This window comes from Bubalus bubalis, chromosome 2, assembly GCF_019923935.1.
Source record: "Bubalus bubalis isolate 160015118507 breed Murrah chromosome 2, NDDB_SH_1, whole genome shotgun sequence".
NCBI lineage: Eukaryota > Metazoa > Chordata > Mammalia > Artiodactyla > Bovidae > Bubalus > Bubalus bubalis.
In genome coordinates, this window is record NC_059158.1 from 23,966,771 (window position 1) to 23,988,341 (window position 21,571).

At 46.5% G+C, this 21,571-nt stretch overlaps 1 protein-coding gene and 1 pseudogene across 2 annotated transcripts in view; one reads left to right on the forward strand and one right to left on the reverse strand.

Moving 5' to 3' along the window:
- Positions 1–9,261: 9,261 nt before the first annotated feature.
- On the forward strand, positions 9,262–13,327 carry LOC102412446 (annotated as a pseudogene).
- A 5,726-nt stretch (positions 13,328–19,053) lies between these two features.
- LOC102410916 (BOLA class I histocompatibility antigen, alpha chain BL3-7) overlaps positions 19,054–21,571 on the reverse strand; it is a 42,932-nt gene continuing 40,414 nt past the window's right edge. Inside the window, exon 8 of one of the 2 annotated variants that reach the window (XM_044938299.2) lies at positions 19,054–21,405. The gene's annotated coding sequence lies outside the window, so the exon portion shown is untranslated. Of the gene's footprint in view, positions 21,469–21,571 lie in introns of both variants that reach the window. The other variant, XM_044938298.2, reaches the window with a different exon arrangement.

The window sequence follows — 21,571 nt, forward strand, 5'->3', positions numbered from 1 at the left end:
GAATACTGTCTAAACTGTAACACTTACCTTGCCCTGGGAGGGAATGTGGAAAGATTTTGGATGGGATGGAGGAGGAAATTTACTTTTCACTGTAACCCTTTATGTCATATGGACTTTTTATACTTTATGTATGTATTAGTCGGTTGAAGAAAACCCCACACTGATTTGCTCATTATTTGTTATGTGGTTACTAGATGTCAGGCTCTGTACTGGGTCTCAGTGAGTGACACACCAAGAGATTCACAGAGGGGTGGAATGAGATGTAAATACAACCTAGTCTATAATTAGTTGTTGGGAAACAGCTTCCAGGAGGCAGGGAACTGAGGGAGAACCTCCTGTGTGCCAGGAGTGGCGCCCCCTGCTGGGGACATGAAGAAAACTGAGGGCTATGCTCTGGTGACCTAAACCTCTCATCCTGATGAGGGTCCATGCCAGCCCATGACTTCCCTGGACCCCTGCTAATCTCTGTTGTCCTTGTGTGGGAAGAGAGTAAGGTCCACGAAGGAGATGAAGAGGCAGGGGGCTGGGGTCCTGGGCTCTCAGGTCTCGGGGCAGAAGAGTACTCTTTGAGGCTTCAAAGGGTAGGAGGTGTGTGATGCCTGGAGAGGAGGGGTACCCTCCTTGCTGTCCTTGAGTGTAGGTCTAGAGAGGGAGAAGGTCATTTTCCAGCCTCTGGAAAATGTTAGGGGGACCCCTGGCCCAGACTCATGCCTGATCTCCTTGTCACCCTTGTGGCCTCCAGGCTCCACTCCAGGTCCTGTCCTTTGATCTCCAGGAACCAACTTCATAGCCACCAGCTGGGCAGACCTTTTTCCCAATCTGTTGGGCCAGTCTTTCTGACACAGTGGTCCCACTGTTTTAGCAAATAAATGGACAATGTCCCAGTAACCCTGACTGTGAGCTCAGGATGAGATCTCCCTTCCTTGAGTCTCCCTGCCCCACCGCCGCCCCCACCATCGTGTATGGGGGTGTGTGAAGTGGGGACTGAGGTGGGGGTATTTCTCTGGAAGAAAGGAATTCCTGTAATCTCCTGGGCTCTCTCCTTTTTTCTTTTTCCTTCTTCCACCTGTACTTGAGTCACAGCATACTTGGAAGGATGTGAGAGCTGGACTATAAAGAAAACTATGTGCTAAAGAACTGATGCTTTTGAACTGTGGTTGGAAAAGACTCTTGAGAGTCCCCTGGACAGCAAGGAGATCCAACCAGTCCATCCTAAAGGAAATCAGTCCTGAATATTCATTGGAAGGACTGATGCTGAAGCTGAAACTCCAATACATTGGCCACCTGATGCAAAGATTTGACTCATTTGAAAAGACCCTGATGCTGGGAAAGTTTAAGGTGGGAGGAGAAGGGGATGACAGGATGAGACGGTTGGATGGCATCACCTACTCAATAGACATGAGTTTGAGTAAACTCCGGGAGTTGGTGATGGACAGGGAGGCCTGGCTTGCTGCAGTCCATGGGGTTGCAAAGAGTCGGACACGACTGAGTGACTGAACTGAACTGAACTGATAGATGTAATTTCAGAAAAATACCGAAAACATAAGTATAGTTTACCACCAAAATACAGAGCTGACACCTGTGTGTTTATCATCCGGCTGGAAAACAGAGCCTCTACCAGCGCCCAGGCCCAAAGCCCCTGTGCCTCTCCCCACACAGACCCCATCTCCCTGTGTTCACATCTACTCAGTGACCCTCCCCTACCCTCTCCTCTCTGGTTCCTCCCCCTCCACACCTGTGGCCTCCATCCCATAATGTCAGTGTTTCCTGCCTCTCTGCACTTCTCCAGGAGCCTCCCCACCTTACAGGCACTTTGGGATCTCCTCTCCCTCCTCTTTCTCCCCTCTCCTACTGCATCCTAGGAATGGAGGTTCCAGAGCTGATTCCCTGGAGGAAGAGTCTATAAGTGCGGCAGTAGCCAGTAGCAAGGTCCCATCCCTTGATAATGAGGACACTCTGTATGTTTGTGGGCGCCACCCCAGACCTGGCATTACGGCCTTGATATCTGATCCTCTCTGAGGCCAAAGTCCTTGGTTATTTAATGGGGAGAGAAATGTCCATGTCAGCGTGTATTTTGGGTGAAATTCCAACTTTGATTTTGACACCGAATGGACACCAGCTTGTGTGCACAGCACTCACCCACTCCTGGGAGCCTAAGGAGAGCCTGGGCAGGTCTCTGGTAAGGAGGCCAAAGGGGAGCTCAGGTGTCCAGTCATCAGCCCGGTGGCCACACGGGGGCATGACCACTGTTTCCTCTCCAGTTCTGCACAGGGAAGGCAGAGGATGCATTGTGGTCTGAGTCAGATAGAGGTGGCTGCCCTGGTCCAGTGAGGGGGTGAAGGTGCTTTCTGAGCGCTCTGGGGTTGGGCTCCAGGGTGCAGCAAGGATTAGAGGAGAAGAGAGCGCTGGAACCCCACCTGTATCTCAGTTTTCCATCTTTTCTCTCCATGTCTCCTCTCTACAGCTCATTGATGAAAACATCCTGTTGCTGCTGCTGCTAAGTCGCTTCAGTCGTGTCCCACTCTGTGCGACCCCATAGACGGCAGCCCACCAGGCTCCCCTGTTCCTGGGATTCTCCAGGCAAGAACACTGGAGTGGGTTGCCATTTCCTTTTCCAACGCAGGAAAGTGAAAACTGAAAGTGAAGTCGCTCAGTCCTGTCTGACTCTTTGCGACCCCATGGACTGCATCCTACCAGGCTCCTCCATCCATGGGATTTTCTAGGCAAGAAAACATCCTGGAAAGTTGATAATCACTTCTTCCATTTCCTGTTCGTTTGTAGTTGATATTAAAATGTGCTTTCATTTTAGTATAGTTTGAGATTTACCAGAAAGTAGCAAAGTTAGTAGAGAGTTACATATATCCCACACTCTGTGAGGACATTATACCACCATCATACATTCCTCACAGCTGATGACCAATATTGATTGATACAGTGTTTCTAAACTCCAGAATTCATTTGGACTTCATTAGTTTTCCTTTAACCTGATCCAGGATCCTATCAAAGAACATATTAAGTCTGAATTGTGTCTCCTTCAGGCTCCTCTGGCTGAGACAGTCACACAGACTTCTCTTGTTCTTGATGACTTTGATGTTTCGGGGAGCACTGCTCAGAGACATAGTATAACATCTTTCGATTTGACTGGGGTGAAGGGTTTTTGGAAGAGGACCACAGAGATGAGTGACATTCTCCAGTCACCAAGGGTACACACTGTCCACTGGGGTATCACGGATAAGTTCATTTCATCACCTGACTAAGGTACATTTCCCAGGTTTCTGTGTGAACTTCTATTTTTACTTTCCTACTTTTCACCCTGTAATCTTTAGAAGAAAGTCACTATGTGCAGCCCACACTTAAGGGGCACTCTGATATGCACATTGGTGTGCAGTTCAGCTCAGTTCAGTCGCTCAGTCATGTCCGACTCTTTGCGACTCCATGAATCGCAGCACACCAGGCCTCCCTGTCCATCACCAACTCCCCAAGTTCACCCAAACTCATGTGCATCGAGTCGGTGATGTTATCCAGCCATCTCATCCTCTGTCGTCCCCTTCTCCTCCTGCCCTCAATCCCTCCCAGCATCAGGGTCAGGTGTGTGCAAATATAAGTTTTCAAATGAGTTGGAGAAATACTAGATTCATCAGTGGACAGGATGGAGAGTTTCTGGGTAGCTTCCTTAGAAACTGCTGACTCTCATTTCTGGTGGCTGCGCTGCTTCCTATTCCTGCCCCAGTGAGTGAGGGTTTCTGCTGCTCTGCGTCCTTCTGCTGCTCCAACCTTGGCGTCACCAGTTCTTGGCCTGTAGATGTGCCAGCAGGTGTGATGCACATTACTGTCTTTGGAATTTACATTTCCTAACAACATAAGATGTTTAGCATCTTTTCATATACATTTCCATTGTTATATCTTCTACAAGAGGTGTCTGTTCAAACTTTATTTTTAAATTGTTATTTTCATTTTGTTGAGTTGAAGAGCTCTATGTATATTCTAAAACACATCCTTTATCAGATATGTGAATTGACAATAATTTCTCCCAGGCTGTGGCCTGAGCTCTTTTACTGATCTAACAGTATTCATTAATGAACAGTATACTTTTCTGGAAAGAAAAATGAGAAATTTATAACTGCACTTGCTTCTGAGTAGAGGACTTGAGTGAATGGGGATGAGGGGAAGAACATGGATTATTTATTTTTGTATATGCTTGAGTATCTTTTCAATTCTCCTGTGTGCTGGTAAATAATGCTTTCAAAAATTACATGAAAATCCCTTACATTTGTAAACACTTGACAGATCACCCTCAACTCATACACTAGGAGGTACATTCTGATCCTCTAGCTGGGCTGGAGCTCACCATGCATCTGTGTTGTTCTCCTGTTGGACATAAGCCATCTCACAGAAGACCAGCATCAGACAAGGACATCTGAGTGCATGACACAGAGAGACAAAACAAGAACACGACAGCATTCTGTACAAGCTCAGACCAACCAGGCAGCACGGTGCCCCTCACCGTGGACCAAACCTCTCCCTGTGCTGATCCAGAAACCACTGCTTCCTCCCAGTCACAGCTGTATCCTCGCTCTAGTCTGCCCTCCCTATAGCAGAGGCTTACTGAGATGACCAGGCAAAGAATTGCCCCCACTTCCCGACCACACCCAATCTAGAGTGAGCCAGTCTCACATAGATGCTTCTCAAAATCAAAGCCCACATCCTCTATATCAGTGGTCCTCAACTTTTTGGCACCAGCAACTGATTTCATGGAAGACAATTTTTCTATGGACCAGGGGTGGGAGGAATGGTTTCAGGATGATTCAAGCACAGTATTTTTATTGTACACTTCATTTCTAACCTAATGTTGGCACTGATCTGACAGGAGGTACCGGGCCAAGCTCAGAGTTTGGGGACTCCTGGCTGTATATGTTCTAACACCTTACAAGGACAGTATCGTCCCTGATACTGTGTAATCTCCCTCACTGTATCCAGTATAAATCCAACTTGATTGCCCACAGATTTGCTTCTCGTGGTCTTTGGCTGAAGAACATTCAGACATGTTACCTGTTCGCCAAAAACTTTTATGTATCTCCATTGGAATAGGGGCATATGTTTGTGTGTGTCTGATTGACATAGGGAACATTTTTCTATTTTAATGGCTTTTAATCTTTGGGTCATAAAACTCTTCATTCCACAAGTGTAAAAATTTCATGTATATTTTTGTCTAGGAGAGAGGGGTCCAAGGGTGAAGAGAAGCAGAACTGATTGAATTTGGGAAGAAACTATAGCAGAAGCAGTAAGTAAAAAGTAATAAGGTGGTGAATTCTAATGTTCTGCTTTACAACTTCGTAAGTATGTACAAGTCTTACAAAGTATTGATATCTGTTGTGTTCAAAAAACACTTTCTTTTGGGCTAAAGGAAGACTTCTGTGTCTCCTTATGTTTACCCCGGTTGAGGACAACACCAAGAGATCAAGGATTATATATAGTGATGAGCAGTTTTGAACACTTACAACCTTAAGGTGATAAACCATGGTTTGGCTAATGTCTGAACACTCTATCTGTTAAAATACACATTAAAGAAACTTTCAGAGCATGCTGTATTTAAAGATATATCTAAGACCTGCACAGACAAATCCATGACTTCAATATTAAGATTATTTTAACGTGCATCAACCTATGAGTCATACAGTATCTTTGAGGGGAAAGAGACAGGAGATTAATTAACAACATTCTACATATTCATTGACCAATATGCTAGCTAGTAGCCACATATTGCTGTTTAAATTAAATAAAAGTGCTCAGCACAACAGTCACTTTAAAGTGCTAAATAGCCTCATGTAGCTACTGGCTACCTGACCTGACAGCACAGACATAGAACAATTCTTTCAGCACAGGATGTTCTGTTGGAATGGACGGCTCTTCATGATTTGTGGGCCTCAAGTCAGGTGCACTAGACCACGTGAGTTGAAAGGGCCAATATTATTTTTCTTAGACACTATGTCAGATTTCTGTCTGGGATATGAATACATATTAAGCTGGTGTGTAACAAAATCAAACTAGGTTATGAGTGGGTCTGGCGCCTTCAGGTACAAACTGTTCCCAGTTCCTAAGGGGAAACACCTGTCCCCCCACCTTCCTTCCCAGATTGAGGACACTCTCTGGCATCACTTTCTAGGGGGTGAGTTCTCTCCTAGAGGAGCCCAGGGGCAGGGCCCTCAGTTAAGTTTGGGGAGGCATGGAGTCCAGCTCAGGTAAAAGCATTTTCCAAAATGAAGAGGAGCCAAAGGCAAGGATCAGTTGAGAGACACCCTGGCTCATTCAGAACAGCAGTTCTCAGAGTGTGGTCTGTGGAACCCTTGATGTCACTGAGACCCTTTCATGAGATCCCTGAGGTGAAAGCTACTTTCATAGCATCACTCGGATATTATTTGACTTCTCACTATGTTGACATTTGCTTTGATGTATAACAGCAGTAATGGAGACTATGGTAGCAAATTTAACTAGTAATTATTTCCTCAAAACTTTCTTGTAGAAAAATAAGAAAACTAATAATCAGGTTTGCTTTAAAACATCCAGAAAGACACATTAAAAATTCTTATCTGTCCTTAATAACCAAAATGGAAAAAAATACGAAAAAGAATATATATATACACATGTATAAGTGAATCACTCTGCTGTACAGCACAAATTAACATTATAAATCAAATATCCTTCAATAAAATAAATTTTTAAAAATAAACTTAAAAATGCTTATGTTTCCTAATCATCAGTCTTAAATACTCATTTTAAAAGTATCTTCTGTGATGACATGGAAAGTACACATCGAGCACTTCTACTACATTTCAAAGTCCTCTGGCCCAAGAAAAAATTCTATGTGCTCTGAACTACCCTCTTTTTCATGGAAAACAAGTGTTATTGAAAGAATGAATGAGCAGAAAGATCTGTATAATTAAGTGAAACAATGTATTACTTTGTAAAAATCTTGTATTACTACAAGAGATGTTCAATGAGCAAAATAGGCTTATGGATTTCAATGTAACAGAAGAGAAAATAGTCAATGATATTGTTTCAGGTCCACTGTGGAAAAACCTTGGAAAAACTACAATTTGTACAGTTTTAGTTTTGTATCCAAGATGAACATCCACAATTATCTGAAAAGATTATTAAAAAATACTACTCCTACCTATGTGCAAGCTTTTTCACTTTCACAGACTACCGTCAAAATAACAGATTCAATGCAGACGCAAATCTGAAAATCCAGTGGTCTTCTAGTGAAAGAGACAGGAAAGATACTTGGAAAAAATGTAAAAAGCTCTATGCTTCTCACCACCCTGTTTATTCTGGGAAATAGTTATTCACATTAAACACATGGGTTATTAATATTATTCTAAATAAACAAACAAAAATCTTTAAAGTGTATTATTTGTAGTATCGGAGAAGGCAATGGCACCCCACTCCAGTACTCTTGCCTGGAAAATCCCATGGACGGAGGAGCCTGGCAGGCTGCAGTCCATGGGGTCACTAAGAGTCGGACACGACTGAAGCGGCTTAGCAGCAGCAGCATTCATAGTATGGAAAATATGCATAGAAGTGGTCACATAATACTATCCTTAGGGTCGTCACCAATTTGTAAGATTGTGTAGATATTTTAATCAAAATCACAAACAGCCCCAGAGCTAGGACTCAGGGAGACAGTGGGACAAAGAGCTCTTGGAGGGGAGTTCAGTTCAGTTCAGTCGCTCAGTCATGTCCAACTCTTTGTGACCCCATGGACTGCAACATGCCAGGCCTCCCTGTCCATCAAAATCTCCTGGAGCTTGCTCAGACTCATGTCCATCGAGTCAGTGATGTCATCCAACCGTCTTATCCTCTGTCATCCCCTTCTCCTCTTGCCTTCAATCTTGCCCAGCACAGGGGTCTTCTCCAATGAGTCAGTTCGTCCCATCAGGCGGCCAAAGTATTGGAGCTTCAGCTTCAGTATCAGTCCTTCCAATGAATATTCAGGACTGATTTCCCTTCAGATTGACTGGTTTGATCTCCTTGCAGTCCAAGGGACTCTCAAGAGTCTTCTCCAACACCACAGTTCAAAAGCATCAATTCTTCAGTACCCAGCTTTCTTTACAGTCCAACTCTCACATCCACACATGACTACTGGAAAAACCATAGCACGATAGCTTTGACTAGATGGACCTTTGTTGACAAAGTAATGTCTCTGCTTTTTAATATGTTGTCTAGGTTGCTAGTAGCTTTTCTTCCAAGGACCAAGTGTCTTTTCATTCCATGGCTGCAGTCACCATCTGCATGATTTTGGAGCCCCCCAAAATAAAGTCTGCCACTATTTCCATTGTTTCTCCATTTATTTGCCATGAAGTGATGGGACCAGATGCCATGATCTTAGTTTTCTGAGTGTTGAGCTTTAAGCCAACTTTTTCACTCTGCTCTTTGACTTTCATCAAGAGGCTCTTTAGTTCCTCTTTGCTTTCAGCCATAAGGGTGGTTGTCATCTGCTTATCTAAGGTTATTGATATTTCTCTTGGCCATCTGATTCCAGCTTGTGCTTCATCCAGCCCAGCATGTCACATGATGTACTCTGCATGTAAGTTAAATGAGCAGGGTGACAATATACAGGCTTGACGTATTCCTTTCCCAATTTGGAACCAGTCTGTTGTTCCATGTCCAGTTCTAACTGTAGCTTATTGACCTGCATACAGATTTCTGAAGTAGGCAGGTCAGATCGTCTGGTATTCCCATCTCCTGAAGAATTTTCCACTGTTTCTTTTGATCCACACAGTCAAAGGCTTTGGCATAGTCCATAAAGAAGAAGTACATGTTTTCTCTCTTGCTTTTTCGATGATCCAGGGGATGTTGGCACTTTGATCTCTGGCTCCTCTGGCTTTTCTACATCCACCTTGAACATCTGAAAGTTCAGGGTTCGGGTTCTGTTGAAGCCTGGTTTGGAGAATTTTAAGCATTACTTTGCTAGCGTGTGAGATGGGTGCAATTATTGGGTAGTTTCAACATTCTACTTAGCAGGAGGGGAGGGATCAGGGCAAAGTCCCAGGTGCCTGGAGGGCAAACCGCTCAGGATCTCAGGATCAAGGGTGGTGTCTGGGGCTGGAACGCTCCATGTTGGGGATTCCCCTTCTCCTCGAGTTTCACTGAATCTCTCACAACCTGTGTTTAGCCCTGCTGCCTGGACCCTCATGATGCGGCTCGTTCTCACTGCCACTAGGTGCCCGGTTTCTAGAAAAATCAATCAGTGGATCCCGGTTATAAAGTCTCCACCGACCCGCCCAGACGCTGCTTCTTCCCAGACCCAGAGGATGCGAGTCATGGGGCCGCGAACCCTCCTCCAGCTGCTCTCGGGGATCCTGGTCCTGATCGAGACCCGGGCGGGTGAGTGCGGGGTCGGGAGGGAACGGCGTCTGCGGGGAGGGGCGAGAGGACCGCCCGGGAGTCTGGGGGGCAGGACTCCAGGGAACGAGCGACCCCGAGGCCCCTGCCCGGACCCGCCCCCTCCCCGGGTCCCGGCCTGTACCTCCCTTGCATCCCGACCCCTCTTTTCTACCCCTTTCGAAGTTCGGACAGGTTTTCGACCGCTTCCATCTCGCTGGCTCTACTCCCCTTCCTCCCTCCCGGGTCCGTCACCTCGGACCCGGGCCCCGCGCCGGGAGGAGGTCGGGCCGGGTCTCACCCCTCCCCGCCCCCAGGCTCCCACTCCCTGAGATATTTCTGCACCGCCGTGTCCCGGCCCGGCCTCGGGAAGCCCCGCTTCATCATCGTCGGCTACGTGGACGACACGCAGTTCGTGCGGTTCGACAGCGACGCCTCGGATCCGAGGATGGAGCCGCGGGCGCGGTGGGTGGAGCAGGAGGGGCCCGAGTATTGGGATCAGGAGACGCGAAAGGCCAAGCACGCCGCACTGATATTCCGAGTGAACCTGAACACCCTGAGCGGCTACTACAACCAGAGCGAGGCCGGTGAGCGACGCGGGCCCGGGTCCGGGTCACGACCCCCATTCCCAGGGACCGGCGGGGTCGCCCGAGTCTGCGGGTCCAAGGGTCACCCCGACATTGAGGAACACACCCGACCCCCGCCCGGGAGGAGCCGGCGGGGCTTGACCCGGTTTCATTTTCAGTTTGGGTTTAATCACCGCGAGTGGTCGGGGCGGGTCAGGGTCTCACACCCTCCAGCTGACTTACGGCTGCGACGTGGGGCCGGAGCGGCGCCTCCTCCGCGGGTATGAGCAGTACGGCTACGAAGGCTTAGATTACATCGCCATGAACTAGGACCTGCGCTCCTGGACCGCGGCGGACACGGGGCCTCAGATCTCCAAGCGCAAGATGGAGGCGGCCGGTGATGCGTATCACAGTAGGAACTACCTAGAGAGCTGGTGCGTGGAGGGGCTCCGCAGATACCTGGAGACCGGGAAGGACACGCTGCTGCGCGCAGGTACGACAGGCGCGGGACCTCTCTGATCTCCCCTCGGGCCGGAGCTGACTTCCCACGAGTAGAAAGTGGTGTCCCTGTGGAAACAGCGCCCCAGGTTCTTGTCCCGAGAGCGAGGAAATCCGCCCGGGTTTTCATATTCTGTACAAGACATCACCAGTGGCCCCACTCCTCTGAAGGACAATCAAGGAATCCAGTCTTTGACGAAGAAGCAGGAAACAAACCATCCCTGAAATAGCTGGTCAGCGGTGCCCTGTGACCCTGGCCACCATCTTGTGATCCATGACTTTCTCTCTCAAGGCCTGTTCTCACCCTGAGAACCCCCTGACTCCAGCTTTTCTGAGTCATTCAGCCTCCACCAGAATCAGGACCTTTAGTCTGTATTCTCCCCCTCACATTTTTAGAGCTCCTATCCTAGTCTCTCATTCGAGAAATTTCCAAGGACTAATGTAGATCATCCCTGATCTCTGAGATGAGGCTGTTATCTAGCTCTTGTGCTGCTTTTTTCAAAACCATGGTCTTGAATATTCCATAGCTCAGAGGATAAAGAAGTTCATAATAAGTCTGGGGATCTGATGTACAGCCTGGTGACTATAGTTAATAATAATTCTGTATTGTATACTTTAAAATTGATCTTAATCATTCTCATCACCCCTGTCAAACAGACACACACATAAGGCAAGTTGATGAATATATTAATTACCTTCACAGTGTACATATATATCAAAGCAACATGTAGTACACTCTAAATGTGTACAATTTTTGTTAAGTATACCTCAGTAAAGCTGGGGGAAAAAATCACTGTTCTGTCCTTTCTCAGGATGGTCACATGATGCTGCTTCAGTGACCCATGGAGGTAACACAAACTGACTTTTCTGATTCTTCCTCAGATCCTCCAAAGGCACATGTGACCCATCACCCCATCTCTCACCGTGAGGTCATCCTGAGGTGCTAGGGCCTAGGCTTCTACCCTGAGGAGATCTCACTGACCTGGCAGCACAATGGGGAGAACCAGACCCAGGACATGGAGCTTGTGGAGACCAGGCCTTCAGGAGATGGAACCTTCCAGAAGTGGGCGGCCCTGGTGGTGCCTTCTGGAGAGGAGCAGAGATACACGTGCTGTGTGCAGCACGAGGGGCTTCAGGAGCCCCTCACCCTGAGATGGGGTAAGGAGGGGGTCAGAATGGAGCTTCCTCTCAGATAAAGCAGGAGCCCTTTGGGACTCAGTTCAGCAAGGCCAGGGCTCAAGCCTGAGGTCAGGGCCTCTTCCCTTGCCTCCACAGAACCTCCTCAGCCCTCCTCCCCATCATGGGCATCATTCTTGTCCTGGTTCTCCTCGTGGTGGCTGTGCTGGCTGGAGCTGTGATCTGGAGAAAGAAGCGCTCAGGTAGGGAAAGGAGGGAGGGACCTGAGTTTTCTTATCTCACTGGGGGTTTCAAGCCCAGGTAGAAGTTTACCTGCCTGGTTACTGGAAAGTACCCTCCACACACATGTGGAGTCTGGAGCTGATTCTAACATTTTGCTTTTCTAAAGCATGTATGAAAATGAAAGAGAAAATTTTCACCTTCCTAATTCCAGTTGGGGACCAGGTTTCCAGCACTTGAAGGTCAGAGGGAGGTCCTTGTTGAGGACAGACCTCCAGGAGGGCAGGTGGCCCTGTCCTTACACGTCTCCCTTCTCTGTGTTCCTGATCCTAGCATGAGTTTTGACCACAGTTGCAGAAAGTTCTCTGGGGTCCAGGACTAGGGGTTCCTGTAGGGTCTCATGACTCAGCCTTCTCCCTGGTCTCTCACGTGATACTTTCTTCTCACAGGTGAAAAAGGACGGATCTACACCCAGGCTGCAAGTAAGTATGGAGGGGATAATTCCTGAGACTCTTGTGAGGGTGCAGACAGGAGGCCATGGGGGACTCACCCTCCTCAAAGTGCCTTCTCCAGTTTCTCTCCTGTGGGTTCTGACCACGTCCTGGTCTTGTTCTCCCCCAGGCAGTGACAGTGACCAGGGCTCTGATGTGTCTCTCACAGTTCCTAAAGGTGAGACCCTGGAGAATCTAGATTGGAAGGGGGATTGGGGCAGAGGGGACACATTGGGCGGCAGGGATCTTTGAATGGGACACGTGGGCATGTGGGGGGCTGTGGAGAATGTCAGCCCTTACATGACTGACCTGAACTGGTTCCTGATTCTTTTCTCTAACAATGTGAGACAGCTGCCTTGTGGGGACTGAGTGATGCTCGGTCCTGCTTTGTGACATCAGATCCCCTGACCCCTCTTTCTGCAGCTGCATCTGAATGCATCTGTGCTCCTATTAGCATAACGTGAGCAGATGGGGAGATGGGTGACCCCTGCCCACTGCGCCCCCTCCCCACCCTGACCTGTGTTCTCCTCCCTGTTGGACTCCTCTGTTTCAGCAGAGGCGGGGCTGGGCCCTTTCTACCTTTGTCTTAACTTAATGTTATTCTGAGAAATACTGAAAATAAGAATCTGGATGTGAATTTGTTTTTTCTAATTCATGTCATGAGGGTTGATGGGTTAATAAAGAAAAAAATTCTTAAGGTTTGAGACAGGAAAACAAACGGAAACACTGAGAATCTTCCAGCATCTAGCCAGATTGGGAACAACTGAGGTCAGTGATCAGAGAGCACTCGGATTGGGGAGGAGTCTTAAATCCACACCAACAGTTGTATTTTCCTGGGAAGAAAAGGGCTAGAGATGCATATTGGTTTCTCTACCCTGAGGTACATAGCCAGGTGGAAGACTGAAGAAGTGTTATCAGCTCAAAATAATGAAAATCAATGAATCCTGCTGTTTGAAACTAATACCTAAATGGATTTCTCACTCATTCCTTAGTGTAAACAATGGAATACAAATTTTTCTGTTACATAAATGAGAATTGTGTGTATGTGTACTCATTTCATTTCAGGAAAAGCCACAGAATAAGCTTGAAGCTACACAGCCAGGAACAGAATCCACAATCCTCCTAGGTGGGGTCCCACATCGGACACACTGGCCCCAGCTGAGCACAGATGTCACAACTCACACCACTGACCCCGTACCAGGCTGGGACTGCTTTCATTACTTCTCTTGGCAAATGGGTGTCATTACTGGCATTCATGCCACCTTTGCCAAATGCATTCTTCACTGTTTCACCTTATGTCACCACACCCTGAGCCAGAGTCAGTATGTGGTCACCTAACTCTGGACTTATACTGTGTCCACCTGCAAGAATGTTGGGGAAGGAAATTTTCCTCTCATATGGAGCGAGGTGGTCTCTGCCTTCTACCAGGGCACTTAAAGTCTGGGATTCCCCTAACATGGAAAGAGGGTACAGTTAGTAGGGGTGGAGGTTGGGAATGAGAGATGGAAAAAGAATGACAAACTTCATTTTGGTTTTTGCTGTATTCGAACATTGCTATGGACCAGTGACTCTTTGTGCCTCCCATTTCTCCTCTTTTAAATGTGTTTGGGGCTTCCCTGGTGGTCCACTGGTTAAAAATCTGCCTGCCAATGCAGGGAACATGGTTCAATCCCTGTTAGCAGAAGATCCCACGTGCCGCGGAGCAACCGAGCCCACTGGCCACAACTACTGGAGCCCACATGCTCTAAAGCCTGTGCTCTGCAACAAGAGAAGCCACCACAGGGAGAAGCCCCCGCTCCACTACTAGAGAAAGCCTTTGCACAGCAACGAAGACCCGGCACTACCAAAAATAAATAGATGATTTTTTTTTAAAGTGTTTGAAGGTTATGCCCGTCCCACCATTGTACATTAGACATGATACAAAGGGCAAGATTCCATTATTTTATATGGCAGACTAATATTCCTCTTACATTTTCATATCCGTTCAATCATTGATGGGCACTTAGGCTGTTTCTATATCTTGACCATTGTGGTAAGCAATACTTCCGTGCACATGGGGGTGGACATCTCTTTTCTCTCCACTTATCAAGCTGCCTTTAATTGTTGACACAAAAATTTCCATGTTTCATACTAAAACTGGCCCTGCACAGGTGTCTGATGATTGACCTTTTGACAACAGAGCCCCCTTCCCGCGTCATGCGCCACCATGTTTTAACATGGGTCCCCTGAAGAAGCAAGTAATTCAGATGCGGCTCTGAAGAGCAGATTACCTCACCTTTTCCTTGCCTCCAATGTCCTTTTCCCATGCCTAAGACCACCCTGCTTGGGGAATGGGGTTGGGGAGGAGGAGACAGGCATTTGGCTTGTAGGATGTTATTTCCCCCACCAGGGATTGAACTAGGGGCCCTTAGCAGTGAAAGTGCTGAATCCTACTCACTGGACCGCCAGGGAATTCCCCTGGCCTGCTTCTTTGTCCTGGAAATATCGCAAGCCCCTGGTCTTTGGGGAAGAAAACATTCGATCTGTCCTCCTGTCACCTCACTTGGCTGCATTGTGACTAAATCCTTTCTCTGCTGCCAACCTTGGCATGTTGCAGTTTTGGCTCGCTGCTAACTGGGCAGATGAACCTGTCTCAGTAACATCCTCACTTCCAGGAGGGCTCTAGGCTTTACAACCTTGCGTTCTGCCTCCCACTTGCCTTCCAGATAGCAGCAGCGGAGGGAGGTGCAGGCAGAAGGGCTTCCTTTAGTAGAGGCTTGACTGGGTGGGGCGGGCAGGGCATGGTGCTGGCCAGTCAGAGGCACCTGAAGAAGAACTTGGGGCTCAGTCCAGGGTGTACCCTTTGGGGCCCAGCTGGCAGGAGGGCATCACAGTCTTCAGCAGAGACAGCTGCTGCACCATAATCTTGTTCCAGATGCCCAGGCTCAAGGGCCTGGACAACACAGCCTGACGGGTGGAGGAAGCTGAGGCCTCGGGACCAATCCCGGAGGGCAGCCAGGAGCTTCTCCAGGCCAGTTCAACTGATCTCAGGGTGGGCAGACAGGTGAGTGAGACCAGTGAGGAGCAGAGACGGAGACATCTGTTCAGAGCTCTTCAGGCCACGTTGCCCAGGTGGTTTGCCGACAGGTTCAGGTACCCCAGGCGCAGCCTTTCTGGATCAAGTAGCTGACCAGGGTCCATGAGGCCTGGGTCACTCTCACTAGCAGCCACAGCGCTTAGCTTCAGATGCAGGAGGCTGTGGGCCGGCAGGCTGCTCAGGGCCTGGGCTAGGGCAGTGGCGCCCAGGCCATTGTTGGACAGAGCCAGTGTCTTTAGGCACTGGGCATCTTGGAAGGTGCTGCTCTGGGCCGCCTGGTGGTTCAGGGAAAAGCTGGGGCCAAAGTTACAGGCTTGGAGGTACACAGTGCTGAGCGAGGGGCAGGCCCGCAGAACGGAGGCCAGAGCCTGGCCACAGCCATCCCACCAGGAGTTCCCCTAGCTGGTGGCAGACGGCGGCCTCCTCCTGCAGCTGCTCGCTCCTCTGTGCTCTAGCCTTGGTCTTGCTCAGCTGGCAAAACTTGTGGTCCAGCCTCATACTCAGGGGTTCCTTCACCCAGTCGCCCCACCCGGGGTTACGGACATCCCGCGTTCTCCATCGCCATGGCTGCCACGTCTCTTTTTGAGTTAGTGTTTTCATTTTCTTCAGATAAACATCCAGAAGTAGAATTGCTAGATCACGTGCTAGTTCCATTTTTAATTTTTTGAGAGATCTCCATACTGCTTTCCATAATGGCTGCTCTAATTTTATATTCCCACCAACAGTGCATAAGAGTTCCTTTCTCTCCACATCCTTGCTCACATTTGTAGAAGACTTTAATTATCTGGTGTATAATTATCCAGGGTATCTGGTGGCTCAGACGGTAAAGCATCTGCCTGCAATGCGGGAGACCCAGGTTGGATTGCTGGGTCGGGAAGATCCCCTGGAGAAGGAAATGGCAATCCACTCCAGCACTCTTGCCTGGAAAATCCCATGGAGGGAGGAGTCTGATAGGCTACAGTCCATGGGGTTGCAAAGAGTCAGACACGACTGAGCGACTTCACTTTCACTTTAATTAAAGTCCAGCTTATCAATTATTTCTTTCATGGATTGTGCCTTTGGTGTTGTATCTAAAAAATCATTACCATACCCAGAATTCATCAAGGTTCTCTCCTATATCACCTTCTGGGTGTTGTATAGTTTAACATTTTACATTTAGGTCTATACTCCATTTTGAGTTAATTTCTGTGAAGGGTGTAAAGTCTGTGTGAGACTGATGTTTTTTCATATAGATGTCCAGTTGTTCCAGCACCATTTATTAAAGAGGTTATCTTTCCTCCATTGCATTGCCTTTTGTCAAAGGTCAGTTGACAATATTTATGTGGGTCTATTTCTAGGCCCCTTATTCTATTCAGTTGATCTACATTGTCCCTTAGCATCCACAGGGGATTAATTTCAGGGCCCCTCAAAGATACCAAAGTCTGTGGATGCTCAAGTCCCTTTTAAATGATGTCAACCGACACACTTCTTCCTGTGTACTTTAAATCATCTCTAGGTTACTTCTAATCCCTGTAATACAATACCTGTAACTGCTATGGAAATGTTTGTAAATACAATGTAAATGCTATGTGAATAGTTTCCAGTGTGTAGTAAACTCAAATTTTGCTTTGGGGAACTTCTGAGAATTTTTTTTTTCATGTTGGGGGCAGTGGTTTGCCCTGTTTCCTCTCTTTTATGAATTCTAGAAGAACTGGTAATTTTTCAGCTCATTCAGGTTTTTACTTGTCTTAAGGACAGAAAGGTGATTTCCAAGCTGCTTATGTGTAGAACTGAAACCAGAAACTCCCCAAAGATCTTTTCACGGAACTTCCATTTTCCGTTTCTAGAAAAGATGGGCTATAGTATACGGACAAATCCTTCCACTGAAAAGAGGCAAAAATACCATGTTAAACTCAAAAACCATCTTCTTAAAAGCATCAACGAGTTGACAAGATAGTAATAAATGACTTAGCCTCCCAAAGAAGGGAAGGATCCTGCTTGCCCTTCATAGAGAACAGTGTCCTGGAAATGGAGAAACAGCTCTGTAAGTTTATTGCACCAGAGTCCAAACATGGCAGTCCTACACTTCCAGCTCTTCGCCCCAAGTTCCTGACATTTTCTACCCATCTGTCTTCCTTCAAACTTTAAACCAAGTTTTTAAAATTCTGATTATAATGTATACAGATATTCTATGCTGCTGCTGCTGCTGCTGCTAAGTCACTTCAGTCGTGTCCGACTCAATGCGACCCCATAGACGTCAGCCAACCAGGCTTCCCCGTCCCTGGGATTCTCTGGGCAAGAACACTGGAGTGGGTTGTCATTTCCTTCTCCAATGCATGAAAGTGAAAAGTGAAAGTCAAGTTGCTCAGTCATGTCCGACTCTGAGCCACCCTGTGGACTGCAGCCTACCAGGCTCCTCCACCCATGGGATTTTCCAGGCAAGAGTACTGGAGTGGGGTGCCATTAATATATGATAAAGTATGTTCACTATAGAAAATTTATAAAATGATGAAAATAAATGATAATAAAAATAGCTGTAGCCTTCACACTTGGAAATATTCTGTTGTATTTTCTTCTAGTTTATTATATAAACTGATGCTGCCCAGGTGCCAAAGCTCTAAGTTGATGGGCACAGATCTCAGTGCCCCCAAGCTCTGTGTCTGTATCTCTGCCTTCCAACCAGTGATGACGGATGGTCCTGCACATACCTAAGGTCACCTCTCAGCTTGAGCATAAGATTGGGCCCCTGCTTCCCCCAATAATCAATTTCCTGGTCTCTACTGTATCACTCATTCTTGCATACAAATGTGCTGTAATATTAATACCTCTCATTAGAACAAACAAAATGAAACCAAATAAATGAAAACAAAATGGTCCCACTAAAATCCACCACTTGATGCCATATCCCCCTCCAACCAGTGCCCCATTTCTATGACTTTCCTTATAGAACAATACTTGAGTCCATGTTCTCACCTACTGTGCTGTCTTTTATTTTTATCAGATACATATATGCACATATCTTGAAAAATAAATACCACTACAAGGCCTGTTAATGGAAATAATTGAGTGAGTGAAAGTCACTCAGTCATATTCAACTCTTTGCAACCCCATGGATTGCAGCCTCTGTCCATGGAACTCTCCAGGCAAGAATACTGGAGTGGGTAGCCATTCCCTTCTCAGAGGATCTTCCTGACCCAGAGAATGAACCCAGGTTTCCCGCATTTAATGCAGATTCTTTGCCATCTAAGCCACCAGGGAAGCCTCCCAATCTTCCATATGTCCCATATCTGATCCCAGAGCCAACCTCTTTAACTTTGTGTCCATTCCTCTTATTGTGCTTCTAACAATAAGCACATTGGTATAAGCAATACCAATAGCACATTCATAATACTCCTTCTTTGTTTTTGTATGTGTATCCTTTTAGTGAGTTAGCTCTCTTTAACATACCACAATCCTTCAAATAGTTGTTTTATAATTTTTATTAGCTCAGTGTTCAGTGTCTACATTATTATGACCGTATAAACAAATGCTACTCACAGCTAAGCATTTAGTAGACTGTGATAATTTTTCTCCCTTGAATTTTTAAAAACATTGTTCTGGAATTAATAAATGTCTTATTCCTTCATTTGCTTAGTTTCTGTTGTGTTGATTATGAGATCCCAAATTTCCTCCACAGCCTAAGTCCTTATGAATATATTCAAGCACATCAGATATTCTACCAACTTCGTCTCTTTGCACAGACTTTCCCACGGCCCTCGGTGCTGCCACACGGGGACAGGTTCCCTGCTCACCTGGGCATGGCTGACATTCGGAATCTCCTTCACCTCATCCCAGACTGACCTCTGCCTCTCTTTCCTACTGGCTTGCCCTGTTGCCTGGATCTCACATGTTCCTCTCTTTGGTTTTCTCAAACACTTTCCCTTTACTCCATCTAGTTAGTATCCTGAGAAAGGGAACATGTCAAGTAAAATATTGAAACTAAATATCTAAAAAAAAAATCCCCTGGAGAAGAGCATGCCAACCCACTCCAGTATTCTTGCCTGGAGAATTCCATGGTCAGAGGATCTGGTGGGCTACAGTCCATGGGGTCTCAAAGAGTTGGACACAACTGAGTGACTAGCACACACACACACACACACAAATATCTAAAAATGTCTTCAGGCCACTAGCACTTACATAGTGACTTGATATAGAATTCTGTGTTGGAAATAATTTCCCTCAGAATTTAAAAAGCATTGCTTCAGCATTTTCTAGCTTCTGCAGAGCAGATTTTTTTTTGCCTCTTGAAGTTTTCAAAGTCTCTTTTTAAAAAAATTTTATTTACTATCTTTGGTTGCGCTGGATCATCGTCGCTGTCCAAGGGCTTTCTCTAGTTGCACCGAGCGGGAGGCGCTCCTCTTGTTGTGGAGCACAGGCTCTAGGCTTGCGGGCTCAGTAGTCGGGGTGAGCATAAGGGCGAGTGGGCTGTGTAGTTGCGACACACAGGCTCAGTAGTTGTGGTGCCTGGGCTTAGTTGCTCTGGGCGTATGAAATCTTCCCAGACTAGGGCTCACACCTGCGTCCCCTGCATTGGCAGGTGGATTCTTATCCATTGTGCCACCAGGGAAGTGCTCAAGGTCTCTTCTTTTGCACCCTTTTCACCAAAATTTCACCTGTGATATATCTTTGTGTGGATCTGGTTTCATCTTCTGTGCCGAGAACTTGGTTGGGACCATTCAAAGTATAAACTTTTGTCTGTCAAACTCGGAGAAACTTTCTTGAAATTTTAAAAACATTTGCTACTTTCCATTCATTTTGAAACTTATGTTCTTGATGTGTTGGAATCCCTTGCTGATAACCCAGAACTCTTATGGTTCTTCTTTCCTTCTTGCCATTTCTTCTCCATTTTGTAGCACTAAATGGAAGTACAACTTAATTTTCTAATTCTTCTATTGAATTATTTATTTCTGTGATCATATTTCTAATTTCTAAGAGTGCTTTCTTCTTCTCTGTATACAATAGTATGTAATTCTGGTCTTTTTTCATATGCCATATCTTTTTTGCATCTTTTATATATTATTGATTATAGTCATATGGAATCCATTAGGTCTCTTGATTATCTTCTTTTATGATTTCTGCTGAATGTTCATTTCCCTTATGACAGTTAAAGCACCATATCACCAGGGTCTTACCCTTGCTCTTCCTTCTGTTTCCAGGAACTAGCAGATCCTGACCCACTGGAGGCCTCAAAACATATCCTGGATGATGGACTTTAGTGTGGCTCAGGCAGTTAGGCCACACTGCCACTTGATGTCCTCCTGACTTCTGAACCTAGCAGCCTCTTATCATAGAACATTCTGGAACACTGCAACAGTTCACTAGCACAGGGTGCAGAGTCATGCCTGCTACCTGATGGACAGGGAACTAATGGAAAATAGGTCACAAAGGTCTCTGAGGGAAGATATCCTGGGTTCAATCCCAACCCCAACTCCACCACCTCCTTAAACTCTCTCAGTACAAAATGATCACAAATTGGGTGCTTCATGGGTTTGCTTTGAGGATACAGTTTGACCATGTAAATCACATGGCCTTATTGCCTGAGACATAGTAAGTGTTCCTTTATCCACAGTTACCATTGTTATAACGGGCTGCCCTGGCAGCTCAGACAGTAAAGAATCCACCTGCAATGTGGGAGACCTGGGTTTGATCCCTGGGTAAAGAAGATCTTCCCTGGAGGAGGAAGTGGCAACCCACTCCAGTGTTCTTGCGTAAGAAATCCCATGGGCAAAGAAGACCGGCAGGCTACAGTCCATGGGGTCACAAAGAGTCGAACACGACTGAGCACACCATCATTATATTGACTACAGCATTTAGATAAGTTCCACTCTTTTGCTTGTATAAACCACAATTCAGGAAACATTGTTAAACACATATTAATATTTTTGCAACATGTATGATTATCTTCTTAGGATAAATCCTTTTCGGGAATTCAGTTACTTCTCCTTTTTGCTTTTTTTCTGGCCGCATCATTTGGTATGTAGAATCTTAGTTCCTCAGCCAGGGGTTGAACCCATGTCCCCTGCATTAGAAACAGGGTCTTAACCATTGGGAAGCCAGAAGAGTCCCAGGAACTTAGTTATTTCTGCATCAAAATACAAGCACACTTAAACTGTAGAGATGATTTGCAAAAGTGCCCTTTAGGAATTTTACACTACTTTGGGTGGGAGGGAGGCTCAAGAGGGAGG